Here is a 15845-nt window from a genome sequence, read left to right on the forward strand (position 1 = left end):
TTTGAGGTATCCTGGAGACAGCGGGAACACCCTACGTCCCTGAGGGGCTACTGCTGTGTATGTGATTGATGGAGCAGGGTTTTTACTTTTAAACCAAATACCTGTTTCATTTTCGTATGTCATTATTAAAAGTACTACTGATTAATTAGTAATTACTAAAGATTTGTAAAGTCGTGTCTAACCAACCTTATTAACAGAAGAATTACACGTGGGAATGCTATTGCATGGCTAAAATAATAAGTGAATTAAGTTGGTGAGCAAATTGATAGAATAAATGTTGCTTATGTGATGTTATTGTGTTTTGCGCTTATAATTAATATGCATTAATGGCTTTTGATGTCGCAAATGGCTCGACAAATACATACACATAAGGGTATTAGCAGGGGAATAACACTGTATAATCATTTCCATGCAGTAATTATGTTTTTGTGTTTTCCTTGCTTAAGTTGACCATTGTGGCCTGCTATAAAATGGCTACCACCCGCAGCCTGCATTCGAGTAGATGGAAAATTTGAAAGGAGGCTTTGCAGTGACTGCGACCTTGTCCTCCCATTGAACTGATAAGCCATGAACATGACGACAAATCTGGGAGAAATGCCAGATGCCCCTGAACGTGAAGAATTGTTACAAATCCAAAATCCGACCTGATGAACTTATAATGGTCCCATGGATGAGATACATATTATCCTAAAGAGACATCCGTAGAAGTAACGAATTAGTTATGGACTTCTAATTTCTATTCATAATTTGAGACTATTCATCGTTGTATCACAATGTACCAAGACGACATAATCTCCGCCATTCGACTGTTTTGAAAGATATGTTTGTAACATTTGGAATGTAAAATTTGGTATAAATATTAGTAGACTAGAGAGGTCTAGCGCCACTTCTTCCCGAACCAATGATCAGAGGTCCCGATGATGACGGAGAGGACGGTGACTCTACATGACGGCTAGAAACTTTAACTATTTTGCTGAGGACCAGTTCTGACTTAGAAGACGACTTTTAGCCAGAATAGGTAAATATGAGAGAAATGATCTTGCATTTAATTGGCTTTTCTTACAATTTTAGATAAACAATATTCTGTTTGAATTATTGAGTCGGGTTGTTATTTTATTGTCATGTTTATTGAATATATAGAGTGTTGAGATGTTTTCACCAGATCTATAGCAACTAGTTGATGTCATTGACCTCAGGGTACATGCAGATTGGTTAGGTGGATAAAAGTGTCTCCCCTTATACATGGCATGGATAGAGTGGTAGGATGAATGTTGGTGTTATGGGCCCCACCAGCGTGTGATGTGTGTGTGCGTGTGTGACTGTGAAATCACTCCGTCCGTGGAAGTAGAGGGGATTCGGAAGCTCCGATCTGCACCAGTTTCTTGGTAGCAGAATGATGGTTAACTATTGTCTTGATCTGGTGAATTTGCATGTATATAAGCTCATTGATTATTGATTGATATCGATATTTGTACTAACACTGTATGTTGAAGTCGTATTGAGTTTTATGTAGTGTGTACGGCTTCTGGGACGTAGGAAGTCAGTGACAGTTCCGTAGTAGGGCAGAGGGAAGCATTGCTCTCGGAAGAGGCGGGATTGTTAGCCCTGTATGAAGACAGGGGAAAACGTGTGACTATTGAAGTTGCGCGTCGCATTGTCTGAGTTCGATGAGGTAGCATCGCCGTGTGTTGCCATTAGAAACGTATTTTCTGTGTGAGAGAAGTGTATATGATAGTGAAGGTTACCTGTGAAGTTCTGGTCTTAGGTATCAGGGATCCTTATGGCATTCCGATAACGCTTATCACTAGAAAGGTAATAGGTATTCTCTGAGCTCGTTAGAAGGACAGAATAGAGGTAAGCGCTGCTTTGTTAACGTGTGATATAATTCTGTAGTAGGACAGATTGTTCGCTGTTCTCGGGAAAGACAGAATTCTGTGTGAATGTACTACATTTTCTGGTGTGAAAGCGTGTGAATGAGAAGGCATTCTGGTTAATTGTGAAACTCTTAGGAGCATTCCGGAGAAAGCAGTTAATTGATGCTTGTTAGAAGGGTAGAGTAGAGGGATGTGCTACTTTATCAACGGAAGTAACAATTCCGTAGTAGGGCAGAGGTAAGCGCTGCTCTCGGGAAAGGCGGAATTCTCGTGGGAAAGGTCTTTTGCTGTTCTGTGGCTAGCGAAGCAGACAATGGAGATGTTTGTATGTTGTAACTAACAGACTCGTAGAAGTTGAAACAAAGTCTACCGAGTAGTTTTGTAAAGGAGGGGTAGACGAGAGAGACAGGAGACAGGAGCAGAATCTGCTGCAGCGACTGCTGACGTCAGGAAGACCGCGCTGTGATTGGACAGTGGGTTAGAACGGTGGAAGCACGGTGATTGGTGTGCTAGTGTACGCCGCGCAAGGATTGGGAGACATACAGGGTGACGTAGACGCTCCAGGATTGGTGCGTTGGTGTAAGTCGTGCTGGGATTCGTGGACTGAGTCAGTGACGTAGACGCTCCAGGATTGGTGCGTTAGTGTGAGTCGCGCTGCAATTGGACAGGAGATCGTACAGTTGTAGTAAAGACAAAAGGGTTGCGGAAAATAAGAAAATGTATTACCACGCTGAGGAAAAGAAAAAGAAATCCTTGTTTAGTAAGGTTAAGAACTGGTTTGACAAGGATAAGGTTATTGTGACTAAGGAAGGACAGTTACTTCCTCCGATAAGAACCCCCGCATCCTTCATGGCTGCGAAATATGGGTATCATACCTGTATTTGGTTGGACAACTGGGTAAAGTATACCAAAGAGGATGGAGTTTTAGCTTTCCCGGAGCATGGCTCATTTAATCTGGCCATACTGAGAAACGTACGGGAGAGGATGATGAGTCTAGAGCCTCGGCCTAGGCCAACGCAGTTTGAGGCATTGCCTGAATGGGAAGATGAAATGCATGAGCGAGAAAAGCAGAGGAGTGGAGGAAATTACAGGTATATGTTCGGGCGAAAGTATGATCGCGAAACTCATCATGACCGGATGAGAAGATGGCGAGATGCCAGTATGACTGAGGGATTATATCCTGTAAGAACTGCAGAGGAGACAGAAGGGAAAAAGTATACAGGAAAAGAACATAATGTAGAGACAAGGAGGTATGGGGCGAATGAGTCTGATGATGATGTCTTAGAGTCTTAAATGACATGTTCTACAAAAGACCACCCCCGTATAGACGAGAACCAGAGGTAGGAACATCAGTTACCCCAATGAGAGACACCCTGCGGATTATAAAGACAGAAGTCATGACCCCTGAGTTGAAAAGCAGTAATTCTCTTGCAGTGAGAGAGAGAGAGAGAGAGAGAGAGAGAGAGAGAGAGAGAGAGAGAGAGAGAGAGAGAGAGAGAGAGAGAGAGAAAGGGAGAATCAAATTGAGGATGAAAAGACCAGAGAACTAGCAAGAACCACATTTGAATTGACAGAGAAAATCAGAGAACTGACTAAAAATCTTGAAGCAGTTACGGAGGTCATGAAAAAGTATGAGCAGGTTATGGCTTTCCTGAAAAATAAGGTACCCCCCAAGGAAACAGACTGGGTTAAAATAGATCGAACACATCAAGAAGTGAAAGAATCAGTCCATGCTTACTATGAAAGACTAATACTGGCTTTCAAACAGTTCAGTGGAGATGAACATCTGGGTGACAAGGATCTGAGCCATTTTGTATATAGATTTGTGTATGGCTTGCGACCTGAAATCAGTGAAATGATAAGGCAGCATACCGTAGACTGGCAGAGCATAAAGATTGATGAGATCCTGAGACATGCAAAATACTTCAGTGATGAAATTGAGGCAAAGCAAAGGAAACTGAAAGAAAAGGCAATGTGGGCACAGGTGAAAGTTGCAGAAAGACAGGAAGCTCAGTTGGCTGAACAAGCAAATAACTCAGGAAATAAACCCAGATTTGGCCCAGGAAAAGGGAAAGGCAATATTGAGGAAGCGAAGAAAAGGTTTCCCTGCCACAACTGTGGAAAATTAGGGCACTGGAAATCCGAGTGTAAGAATCCACCGTCTACTAATGATGACAATCCATCATTGAATTCACAGGTGCATAGTGAGGGGTGTGGTCAGAAGCAGCAACAGCAGAAGGCTGTTAAGCAGCAGAATCAGGTGCCAAACCCACCCTTGCCACAAAGAAGAGGATCTCAGAAGTACAGCCAAAATTCGGGGTTCTACGATGATGAACAGGTAAACAAACCAAAACGCGCAAGCACTGTATCACAATATTGGCTAAGGAATGAGGGAAGTGATTCTGAGGGAGACTTCTGACGGTGCCGAAGAGAGGAGGAAGAGTGCGTACTTGGCGCAACTCTAGAAATAGACCAGGCAGGACCCTTTGTAGATGGAAAAATCAATGGTGAAAGTGTTACTTTTCTAGTTGACACAGGAGCTACGAGATCAACTGTCAGGTCAGCTTATATAAAGAATCTTCCTCTCTCGGATGAAGCAATCCAAGTAGTTGGGGTGTCCAACACACAGATCAAAACTAATCTTACTGAACCAGTAAGGGTTAGAATAGGGAAATTCTCAGACATGCACCGATTCGTGGTGTGTGACACTAGTCCTGTGAACTTGTTAGGCAGGGATCTGCTGTGCAAGATGAATTGCACTATTTTCTGTACCCCAGAGGGAATAACCTTTGAGACACCAGATGAGGATGTCCTATACAGAATGACCCTAGATAACAGGGAAAGTGAGGCTATGGGAACATATGCTGTGTTTAATCCGGATGCATTACCCCCAGAATTAAAACAGACAGTAGAAGCAGCAGTTTGGGATTTTACTGGAGAAGATGTGGGACTGATGAGAAATGTAGATCCAGTAAAAATTACTGTAAAAGAAGGAGTGGTTTACCCAACCATCCCACAATACAGACTGACACCTGAAATAATTGAAGGAATAACACCCATAATTGAGAAAATGATCCAGCAGGGGGTGTTAAGGGAAATATTGAGCAGCCCATGTAATTCACCAATAATGGGACTGAAGAAACCCAATGGAAAGTTCAGAATAGTACAGGATTTGAGAAAAATTAACAAGATTGTTGTGCCATGCTGTCCCATTGTGCCAAATCCATCAGTGATTTTGTATCAGATTCCCCATGATGCAGAATGGTACACAGTAATTGATTTGTGCCATGCTTTCTTTTCAATCCCGTTGCATGACGACAGCCAGCCGATTTTTGCATTTAGATTTGGAGAGCGAATTTTGGCATGGTGCCGAATTCCACAGGGGTATACAGAGAGCCCTTCGATATTTAATCAATTGCTGAAGAAATCTCTGGAGAGTTTAACAATGCCTGAAAATTCAGTTTTGGTCCAATACATTGATGCCCTGCTTGTGGCATCAAAAACACGTGAAGCTTGTGAAGTAGACACCATTGCTTTACTGAATCACTTGGCAGATGGAGGATTAAAAGTATCTCCAGCCAAATTGCAATTCTGCAAAAGAGAAGTCCAGTATCTGGGACATAATATTGAGAAAGGCCTGAGGAAAGTGACCATTGACAGGATTACAATCATCAGAGGGATGAGAGCCCCAATGACACAAAGAAAAGTAAGAATGTTCCTGGGAATGGTTGGTTATTGTCGTCAGTGGATAAGTAACTTTTCCATGATTGCCAAGCCACTGATTAAATTGACCAAAAGTGAGGTGAGAGACCCATTGGAATTAAACCCAGAAGAAATGGCAGCATTTAAAGAGTTAAAGAACAGGCTATGTGAAGCTCCTGCCCTAGGAATGCCAGATTACGAAAAAGAATTTGAGCTGTACTGTAGTGAGAGAAATGGATGTGCACTTTCAGTGTTAATCCAGAAACATGGACGTCTGAGGAGGCCAATTGCATACTTCTCATCAACACTTGACCCAGTAGCTGTGGGTTTACAAGGTTGCCTGAAAGCAGTAGCTGCTACATGCAGAAGTCTGGAACAAAGTGAGGGAATTATAATGGGATATCCTGTACGGGTATTCGTACCTCATGATGTAGCAATCCTTTTAACAAGTAGCCGGACACAGTTCATGTCTCATAGTCGGCTGACTAAATATGAGAAAGTCATTCTTGGTGCAACAAATGTGAGCCTTGAGAGATGTGTGAATGTGAATCCAGCAACACTGTTGCCAGATGCTGAAAGTGTGGGAGTGAGAGATGAAGTTGATCATGATTGCCTGGATGTGCTTGATTACTGTACAAAACCAAGACCAGACATAAGAGATCTGCCACTGCCTGAGAGTGATCATGTGTTGTTTGTGGATGGATCCTGTTTGAGAACGGATGAAGGAACACTGAGTGCCGCATATGCTGTGTGTACAGTTTCAGGAGTTGTGGAAGCATCACCTTTGAAAGGAGTTAAATCGGCTCAGGTGGCAGAATTGGTGGCACTAACAAAGGCTTGCAAGATTGGAAGAAATGTGAGAGTGACTGTAATGACTGACAGCCAGTATGGCTTCGGAGCTGTCCATGATTTTGGCCAGTTATGGCTACAAAGAGGTTTCCTGACCTCAAGTGGAACTCCCATAAAGAATGCTGAAGTGGTTGGAAAATTGCTTGAGGCGATACAGCTGCCTAAAGAACTAGAAGTTGTAAAATGTGCTGCTCATGGTCAAGGTGATGATTTCGTCACCCTCGGGAACAAATTTGCCAATGACATAGCACAGTATTGTGCAAGGAATAATCATTCCATTAACCGGAGTAAAGAAAGAGAAATGTCTTCTTGTTCCTTAATGTTTACTAATGTGGTGGGAACATGGGAGGAAGTGAAGCAGTTGCAGGATGAGGCAGGAGATGAGGAAATGAAAGATTGGGTGAAAGCAGGTTGTGCACCAAGGGAAAAAGACCACGTGTGGGTCTATAGGGATGGAAGACCAGTCCTGCCCAATAGCATGTTGTCAACAATGGCACGGATGTATCATGGCCAAGGACACCTGGGGAGGGATGCTATGATAAGGGCCTTTAAGCAGACCTGGTATAATGCAAAATTCAGGCTGATAGCAGAGAGTCTCTGTCAGAGATGCCTGATATGTCAGCAATTCAATCCTGGAAAGAGAACAGTGGTGAGCCTAGGTACAATAGGCAGGGAGGGAGGACCCTTCACAAGAATGCAGATAGATTTAATCGAAATGCCCCAAGTCAACAGATTGAGATATGTCCTGGTGGTAGTCTGTTTGTTCTCTAGGTGGGTGGAGGCATTTCCAACAAGAAGAAATGATGGGATAACAGTGGCCAAGCTACTGTTAAGAGAATTCCTCCCAAGGTATGGGTTCCCAGTGACCATTGAATCAGACAGAGGAGGACACTTTTATAATGAAATCATGGGTTTGATCTGTGAAGCATTAAGTGTACAGCAGAAGCTACATTGTGCTTACCGACCAGAGGCTTCTGGTGTGGTTGAACAAATGAATGGTACCATCAAAAACAGAATTGGCAAAATGTGCCTGGCCACAGGAATGAAATGGCCTGATGTCTTGCCTCTAGTCCTGATGACAATTAGGTCTACTCCAGACAGAACAACAGGTTTGAGTCCACATGAAATTATCATGGGACGGGCTATGAGACATGCGTTTGTGCCAGTCAACAAGCTGATGACTATAACTGATGACTTGATTTTCGATTACTGTAAAGGCCTGGCTGACGCAGTTCATTCTGTGTTTCACCAGGTTGGAGAAGACGCCACCACACTTGAAAAGAAACCAGCCCATGATCTAAGCCCAGAGGACTGGGTAAGAATAAAAGTCCACAGAAGAAGGAATTGCCTGGTTCCAAGGTGGGGAAGGCCAAGACAAGTCATTCTGACCACAACGACTGCTGTGAAGTGTGCTGGAGTGAAAAATTGGATACATGCAAGTCACACTTTGAGAGTTCCAAACCCAAGTGACGGCACTGGAAAAGAATACTTTGAAGAATCAGATTCCAGTGATGATGCAGACAGTGAGGCAGTAAAAAGGAAAAAGAATCCTGAAAGGGGGGGAAAGTGAGTCAAGAGAAACTTTCGTCCCACCAGAAGAAATTCTGAAAAGAACATTGCAAACTTCAGAGACAAGTCCAGATTCTGAAGAAGTGCCTGAAATTCCAACTAACAGTGACGAACACAAAAAAGAAAGAAAAGAAAAGAACATTCCAACAGAGGTGACACCTGAATCAAATGAGATAATTGGACAAGTTCCACCTGAGATAATTCTTGAAGAAGAAGGAACAGAAAAAGAAAGAGAGGGACAGATTGCGGAAAAACCCCGAGGAGGTGTAGGGAACATTGACAACAAGCTAGGTGAAGGGACAAGTAGACAGCAAGAAGATTGCGTGTCGGAGACCCGAGGAGGGACAGAAGTAGGGAAATCTCAATTGGTGGAAAAAGAGACTGTTGGAGAAAAGGAAGTTGTTAAAGAAGGAAAGATTGTTGATGAACAAGGAGCAACTGAGACAGAATCTGATGAAAGTGAAAATGAGATACATGGAGGACGAGTTCTGAGAAAGAGAACTTGGATTGGAGAGAGAAACAATAAAGAGGGAAAACAAAAGAGAAATGCTAAAGGAGATCTTTGGCCCAACAAGATAAAGAGACTGAGATATCGACTGACACGAGTTAACTCCTCGAAAGCTGAACAGGTGAACAAAGTGTCAAGTCAAAACCAAACGAAAGAAGAGGAAACAAATATATCTGAAGGAACTAAAAGAATCAGAAAACCAAACCAGAAGTATAAGTCACCAGAATGGACGTATGTGGCACTGCCTGAACAAGGTGAAGAGGCAGACAGTCAAGGAAGTCCAGAGGAGGCTTTACTGAAAGTGGTTGAAGAAGAAGAAGCAGTGAGAATCCTGAGAGTTATCTTGTCCGACATTGGAGAAGAAACGGATGTTCAGGACTTAATACAGTTTGATGATGATGAGGAAAGAGTGAAAAGTGATGAAAATCCAAATTGAGTAAATCCAAAGAAGTCACTTGAAGAAGAAAGTGAAGAAGTAAAATTAAGAACTAATAGATTGTAATAATCTGGTGGGTACTTGCTGCCCTAAAAAGTTCGGTAGTGGAGTAGAAGAGGCTAAGTCAAAAGACACGGTCAAATTAACAAGATGGCTAACACTGAGAATAATCAAAGTAGATGTACCTTCATGAAAAGATGGTGCAAGATGTGCTGCTGCTGTACCGGATTATTAATGCTGCTTTGGAGCGTGCTTGCTCTACTGATCTCTTTTAGAGTAACAATAGACACTTTAGAAGGACATACTGAGAACAGGAATAACATAGGGAAGAGTTCACAGAAGATAGTTCCAACTAGAACTAGCAATGTATATATACATATGGATAGGTCTATTAATGATTTTTCTAGCAATGTGTTTTCAAAATTATTGTACGAATATGTAAAGACAATGGATGTAAGGGATTGCTACGTCTGTATGCAATTACCTGCTTCTGTTTCGGAGGGAGTGACTTATCATCTCCTTCCGGCTACGTATGGAATTTCATGTAGTGTGTTGATTAGTATATTTTATCAATTAGGGAAATTAGATTATAATATGTCTAATGTAGATAATATTCTTGGGCAACTGCCTATGAATAAAGAACTGAATCCTGTTATAGAAGCTAACACTTTAGGTGAGATTTTTTTAGAAACTAGAGAATTAACATTAGAATATGTTTTTAGAAACAATTTAACCTGCAGTTTGAAAGAAGAAGAGAAAACTTTTCTAGACATGGTTGAGAGAAGAAGGTTGAACATGCACAAGAAAGCAGAAGGACAAAAAATGAGTGAAACAGTGTGAGATATTGAGAAAGAAAAGGAGTTGAAAAATGGAGCAAGTCCAACTATGGCTATAGATGCACCACAGAAAGGCAAACTATGCATTACCAGGAAGAGATCCCAATATGATTATTATTTCATAGGGACTAGTGAGTGCCATGATACATACTTTATTGCAACCGGATAGGGATTTAGAGGAGGAGAAGATCCAGTTTTTCCGGGAGTGTATTATATTTGTGGGAACAAGGCTTATTACCGTTTGCCTGACCATTGGTTTGGCACATGTTATGTTGGCCTGGTCTTTCCGAAGATTTTGCACATGGATAGAGTAGAAAATGCTGAACATACTAATCCATTAACACGCTATAGAAGAGAAACATGGACAGAAATTGTAGGAGATATTTTTGGAGCTTTAATACCAGCAGTGGGAATTTCATTGAATGCATATGGCATTCGGAAGCTGTCAACAGTGGTGGATCGCTTGTCAACAAGCACCGCTGGAGGCTTTCTTTTGGTAAATACTGAAATGGTTGCTTTACGCGCTATGGCGATGCAAAATCGACTTGCCCTTGACATTCTATTGGCAAAAGAGGGTGGAGTCTGTGGAATGCTGAAAGTTCAACATTGTTGCACTTACATTCCTGACGAAAGCAAAGATCTAAAGGTCTATATCAAAAATATTACTGATTTGCATGAAGAATTAGTACCACTGGAAGCTGAAAGTATCTGGACTAAAATGGCTAATAAGATGATTGCTATTAAGAATTTTGTAGCTAAAATAGGTAGTAACATTTTTGGTAAAATATTATTTCCATTAACATGTGTAATTGTTGCATTATTAATTCTTAGATTAGGGTGTATGTGTTGTAGATACAGAAGAAATAAAAAGAAAATAATACGAGAAAATGTTAAAAAGAGACAAAAGAAACAAGAAAGAGATCCACAAGAAATAGAATTAGAAGAATTGAGGGAAAGCATGTATATAGAAACTAAAAGAGAAGATGATATGGAAACAAGGGTTTAAAAATGAACAAGAAGACATTTTGAATTTCTTTAAAAGGGGAAATTAAATTGACTTTTGGGTTTTGATTTTTGTGGTGATAAGATATCACCAAAGGGGGGATTGATGGAGCAGGGTTTTTACTTTTAAACCAAATACCTGTTTCATTTTCGTATGTCATTATTAAAAGTACTACTGATTAATTCGTAATTACTAAAGATTTGTAAAGTCTTGTCTGACCAACCTTATTAACAGAAGAATTACACGTGGGAATGCTATTGCATGGCTAAAATAATAAGTGAATTAAGTTGGTGAGCAAATTGATAGAATAAATGTTGCTTATGTGATGTTATTGTGTTTTGCGCTTATAATTAATATGCATTAATGGCTTTTGATGTCGCAAATGGCTAGATAAATACATACACATAAGGGTATTAGCAGGGGAATAACACTGTATAATCATTTCCATGCAGTAATAATGTTTTTGTGTTTTCCTTGTTTAAGTTGACCATTGTGGCCTGCTATAAAATGGCTACCACCCGCAGCCTGCATTCGAGTAGATGGAAAATTTGAAAGGAGGCTTTACAGTGACTGCGACCTTGTCCTCCCATTGAACTGAAAAGCCATGAACATGACGACAAATCTGGGAGAAATGCCAGGTGCCCCTGAACGTGAAGAATTGTTACAAATCCAAAATCCGACCTGATGAACTTATAATGGTCCCATGGATGAGATACATATTATCCTAAAGAGACATCCGTAGAAGTAACGAATTAGTTATGGACTTCTAATTTCTATTCATAATTTGAGACTATCAATACGTGAGAAAATTCATCGTTGTATCCCAATGTACCAAGACGACATAATTTCCACCATCGTGTGATGTGTGTGTGACTGTGAAATCACTCCGTCCGTGGAAGTAGAGGGGATTCGGAAGCTCCGATCTGCACCATGATTAGGACTGGAGAATGATCAGATATGCCTCTAGGGAGGTGCGTCACCCCTGCAACCCCCATCACCCCGGTCGCTAGCGTAAAGATATAGTCCAGTCTAGAAAGGCTATTGTGTACCCCGGAATGGAATGTATACTGCTTTTCTCTGGGGCATCGAAGTCTCCATATATCTACGAGTCCAAGAGCCTCCGTGAATTCCAGCAGCTGAAGACTGGCCGTATTGGGTTCCCTAGAGGGCTGTCTATCTATGGACGCGTCCATGGTCGCGTTGAAGTCTCCCCCTATGATTAATTCTCCATGCGGAAGGGAGAGGAGAAATTCCCCCAGCGCACGGAAAGTGGTCTGATGCAATGTAGGAGGGATGTATACTGTCACTATGTTGTATATCTTCCCTTCCCATTGGCAGGTTACTGCCGCAAAACATCCCTGGTCGTCTTTTCGGGAGTCAGTGACTATCAGCGGGAAGCGCTTGTTCACCAATATCCCTACTCCCCGCGAGCCCGTGGTAAAATCGGAATGTATCATCATTTTGTAGCCCCATCTATCTAGGGCCTTACTGGTCGAGCCTGTCAAATGCGATTCCTGGAGCAGTGCAACCGCCGGACCTCTGCGCTTGATATATTGCAACACCAGTCCTCGCTTAATTTTATCGCCCAACCCATTTACATTCCAGGACAGCACTGTGAGCAGTGAGGCGGGCGCGCGGGGAGTCTGTATGTTTTCCCCCGTTTCAGCCATTAGGGTCTGCACTCGCATAATGCCCGTCTCCCACTGCACTGGAGCCCCCCGAGGTGCATGCCGCACCACTCGCTGCAACGTTGTGGGTGCCATCTGCTATAATCCTATGCGTCACAACAACATTACCAAAGGAACCAGTAGTAACTCTTAGAAACTGTGCCCTCCCCTCCGCCCCCCTCCCTGCTCCACTGCCCGGCGGATTCTGAACTACCCGCCACCCCAACTCAGCAGAGTGCTTGATCCCCATAACTGTATACTTGCGTAGGGGGGAAAGAGTCACTTCGTGCCGCTCCGCCACCCCCGAGTTGTAGCATGATTCAATTGCAAGAGCCTGAGAGTTCAAGAAACCATGAGTCGTACACGGCGCAATGTGCGCAGATCCACACACCAGTCCAGCTGCGGCATCACCCTCATCTGGTGCCAGCGCACCAGCCGTACATCATCAGTCCGCAGTGTGTATCTCCTGCGCCTGTGTTGCATCGTCGATTTCCGGACTAGTGTCACCTGCAGGTTTCGATGGCTGTGACTGCAGCGTGTGTGCCGGACCCGCACGCCGGACGTCCTTTGCTGGTCGCCAGCCCTCCAACCAGTCAGAGGCCTCTTCGGGCGTGCTGAAGAACCACGTCTTCCCCTCCGCTTCAACACGCAATTTTGCTGGATGGAGCATTGCGTATTTGAGTTCACGACTGCGGAGTTCCTTTTTCACTTTCAAGAAGTCCCGACGTTGTTTGGTCACCGCAGCCGTGTAGTCCGGGTATAGTGTGATTGTACAGTCATCTACCCTTAGGGGGGGGGCGGCGCGCGCCCGCTGCAGGATGGCGTCCCGGTCTCGAAAGTTAAATATTCTTGCCAGGATCGGCCGCGGTGGGGCGCCTGGTCGGGGCCTGCCCACAGGTACTCGATGCGCCCGCTCCACGGAAAAGAAGTTGGACATTCCACGAGGCTGTAGCTGGTCCAAAATCAGCTTCTCCACGAATAGATCTAAGGCCGGGCCCCGGACGCTTTCCGGCACACCCACCAGGCGTATGTTGTTCCTTCTGGACCGTCCCTCCTGATCCTCCAGCTTGTCCAGCAAGTGTTTCTGCATCGTATCCAGTGCATGTATCTGATTTTTGAAAATTGCGGCATCTTTGGTCAGAGTCTCGGTGGTTGCTTCTACCTCCTTGACTCGCGTGTTCATTTTAGAGATGTCCGCACGAAGCAGCCCCAGATCGGTCGAGATCGTCCCCATGGTTCCATTCATCTGAGCCAATGCGGCCATCACATCTTTAAGGGTGATCTCCGGTGGCGTCTCAGGTGGTGGGCCCGGGCCCGCGGCGTCCTGCGGCGTCAATGTCTCAGTACGCCCTCTATGATATGCGTATTTTTCCAGCTTATTGTGGGACGATGCGCGCTGCCCCTTGCTCCCCATCTTGTCCAATAGGCGAAGGTGGGGTCCAACCCCTCCGAAAAGTAACTGATGTGGGTGGGAACCGGCTGTCGCCGCCGCCTGCCACGGGAGTGTTCCCACGCGCGGCCTGTCGGTTTCACCGGTCCCCAGTTAGCAGGTCTTGCGGGGGGTCAGACCGCCCTGGCCTCTTCTATCCGCCACGCGCCGCCAGCTATGCAGCCAGCCTCCCTCGGAGTTGTCCGTTCGTCCCACACAGCCGTCGCATGGGGTGCCACCCAGTTCTTTATGTGCAGCACAGCTTTGCCCTGGCGCCTCACCTGTCCCCGGAGTCGCGCCTGTTTGTAGCACCCCTGAGTCTCCCGGGGGAGGTCCTCGCCGACGCACACCCAGGCGGCTTCGGATGGTCCCCCGTGCCTCTGCCTCGGATCCTAGGCCTAGGGATTGCGCCAGGCCGCCGGGTATTCCGTCTGCGGCGCTATCCTGGATGCCACGTCGTCAGCAGCGCCTATCGGGACCCAAGCGCCTCCGGTGCACGCGTCTCAAAGCACAATGTCTCCTGCTGGCGTATCGGGCGGCGTCCTGGGCCTCGGCCCCCGCCCATGGATCAGGCCCGGGGAGCGGCCGCCCCGCAGCGCTATAGGCCCCAACCAGCGTCTGGGCAGCTGGGTCCACCCCGTCAGGCCCTCGTGCGGCACGTCCCCCCCCGTCCCGGGGTCCGCTTCACCTTTACCTCGTTTCCCCGGGGGGAGTATCAGGGCCCGTTGGTAATCTTTCCTCCTCCACAGGCGGGTGTACGCCTCACAGGCCAAGGACACCGTCCGCTTGCCGCCGCGAGTCCCAGGCTGCCTTACCTCCGTTCAGCCGGATACCTGGGGGGGCCGACTGCACGCCCTGTGCCGCGCCCCCAGTCTCGTATCTCCTCAGCGCAGCCAGGTCACTCGGGGCACAGCGGCTACTGCCGTATGCGCGAGAGTCTCACACCGCAAGGCGCCTCCCACAGGAAAGGCAAAATCGAGGCCCCGGCTCCTCTGCCTCCACCAGGCCCGAATCTTCAGGTTCTGTTGCGCCGTGTCTGGGAGTCCGCACGGGGCCAGAACTTCTCCCACTCGTCACCGCGGCCCCTCAGATCGCCACCACCGTAGGAACTCTCGGTTTGCAGCGGATTAGTGTCAAGATTGTGCGGCGGGCGGATTGCAGGCACGGAGCTTCCCTAAGCTGCGGCCATCTTCGTTGGCTGCTGGCCACTCCCCCCCAGAAATACACGTTTTTGAATTTCTAAGAGTCTGCATCATATGTCTACATGATGTTTGTTGCACGAGTTAGAAGCTGACTATGGTGATGACATGGCTATTAGAGCCAAGCCAGAACACTGCGCCGGCTTTGCCCAATAGCGTTCTGCCCTGCCCACCTCTATATACACATTTTAACACACAGCTACCAGGAGGAAGAGGGGAGCACATAGTTTGGAGTAACAAACCACCAATGACAGCAGAGGGTTCCTGTGATTGGCTGGCAGCTGTTGGTGATGTCACACAGGATAGAAGCAAGCACGCGAGACTGGCTGGTTGGTGTTGGTTGCACACAGGTGGAATTCACTCCTACCTTGAAGATGAGACCTGCTATGGTGGTTCCCGTCTTCCGTGGTTTGGGGGCCTTCGCCCCAGTTTCCAAGAGGTGCTTCTCTAGTGATGCATTCCTGTAAGGAGAAAGAAAAATACTGAGGTCAGTAAATCTCATCTAAACCACTCCCACTAACACCACAGTGAGCACTCAGTACTGAAGCCTAATGGGCCTGACACTCACTACAGACTCACGGTCCCCACATTCACTGACTCCAGACTGAGCTCTGTCAGTACACATTTGCCTGTATTTTAATATATAGGCTTTGTACACATATTCCCATTGTCTATTGTATATTTTAAACTTTTGTGAATAAGTTCTGTAACTTTTGAACAACGTGATGGTCTGCCTGTATAACATTGCTGTGTTCTCCGGGCAAGTTTGAGTT

The 15845-nt window shown here is 45.4% G+C and overlaps 1 protein-coding gene across 1 annotated transcript in view; it reads right to left on the minus strand.

The window, feature by feature from the left end:
• The window catches only part of LOC146870303 (proteasome subunit beta type-7-like), a 136039-nt gene that overhangs the window by 87144 nt on the left and 33050 nt on the right, over positions 1 to 15845 (minus strand). The window contains exon 4 of the mRNA XM_085642554.1: positions 15440 to 15533. The gene's annotated coding sequence lies outside the window, so the exon portion shown is untranslated. The remainder of the gene's footprint in view (positions 1 to 15439; positions 15534 to 15845) is intronic.

Source organism: Triturus cristatus, chromosome 1_1, assembly GCF_964204655.1.
Source record: "Triturus cristatus chromosome 1_1, aTriCri1.1, whole genome shotgun sequence".
Taxonomy (NCBI): domain Eukaryota; kingdom Metazoa; phylum Chordata; class Amphibia; order Caudata; family Salamandridae; genus Triturus; species Triturus cristatus.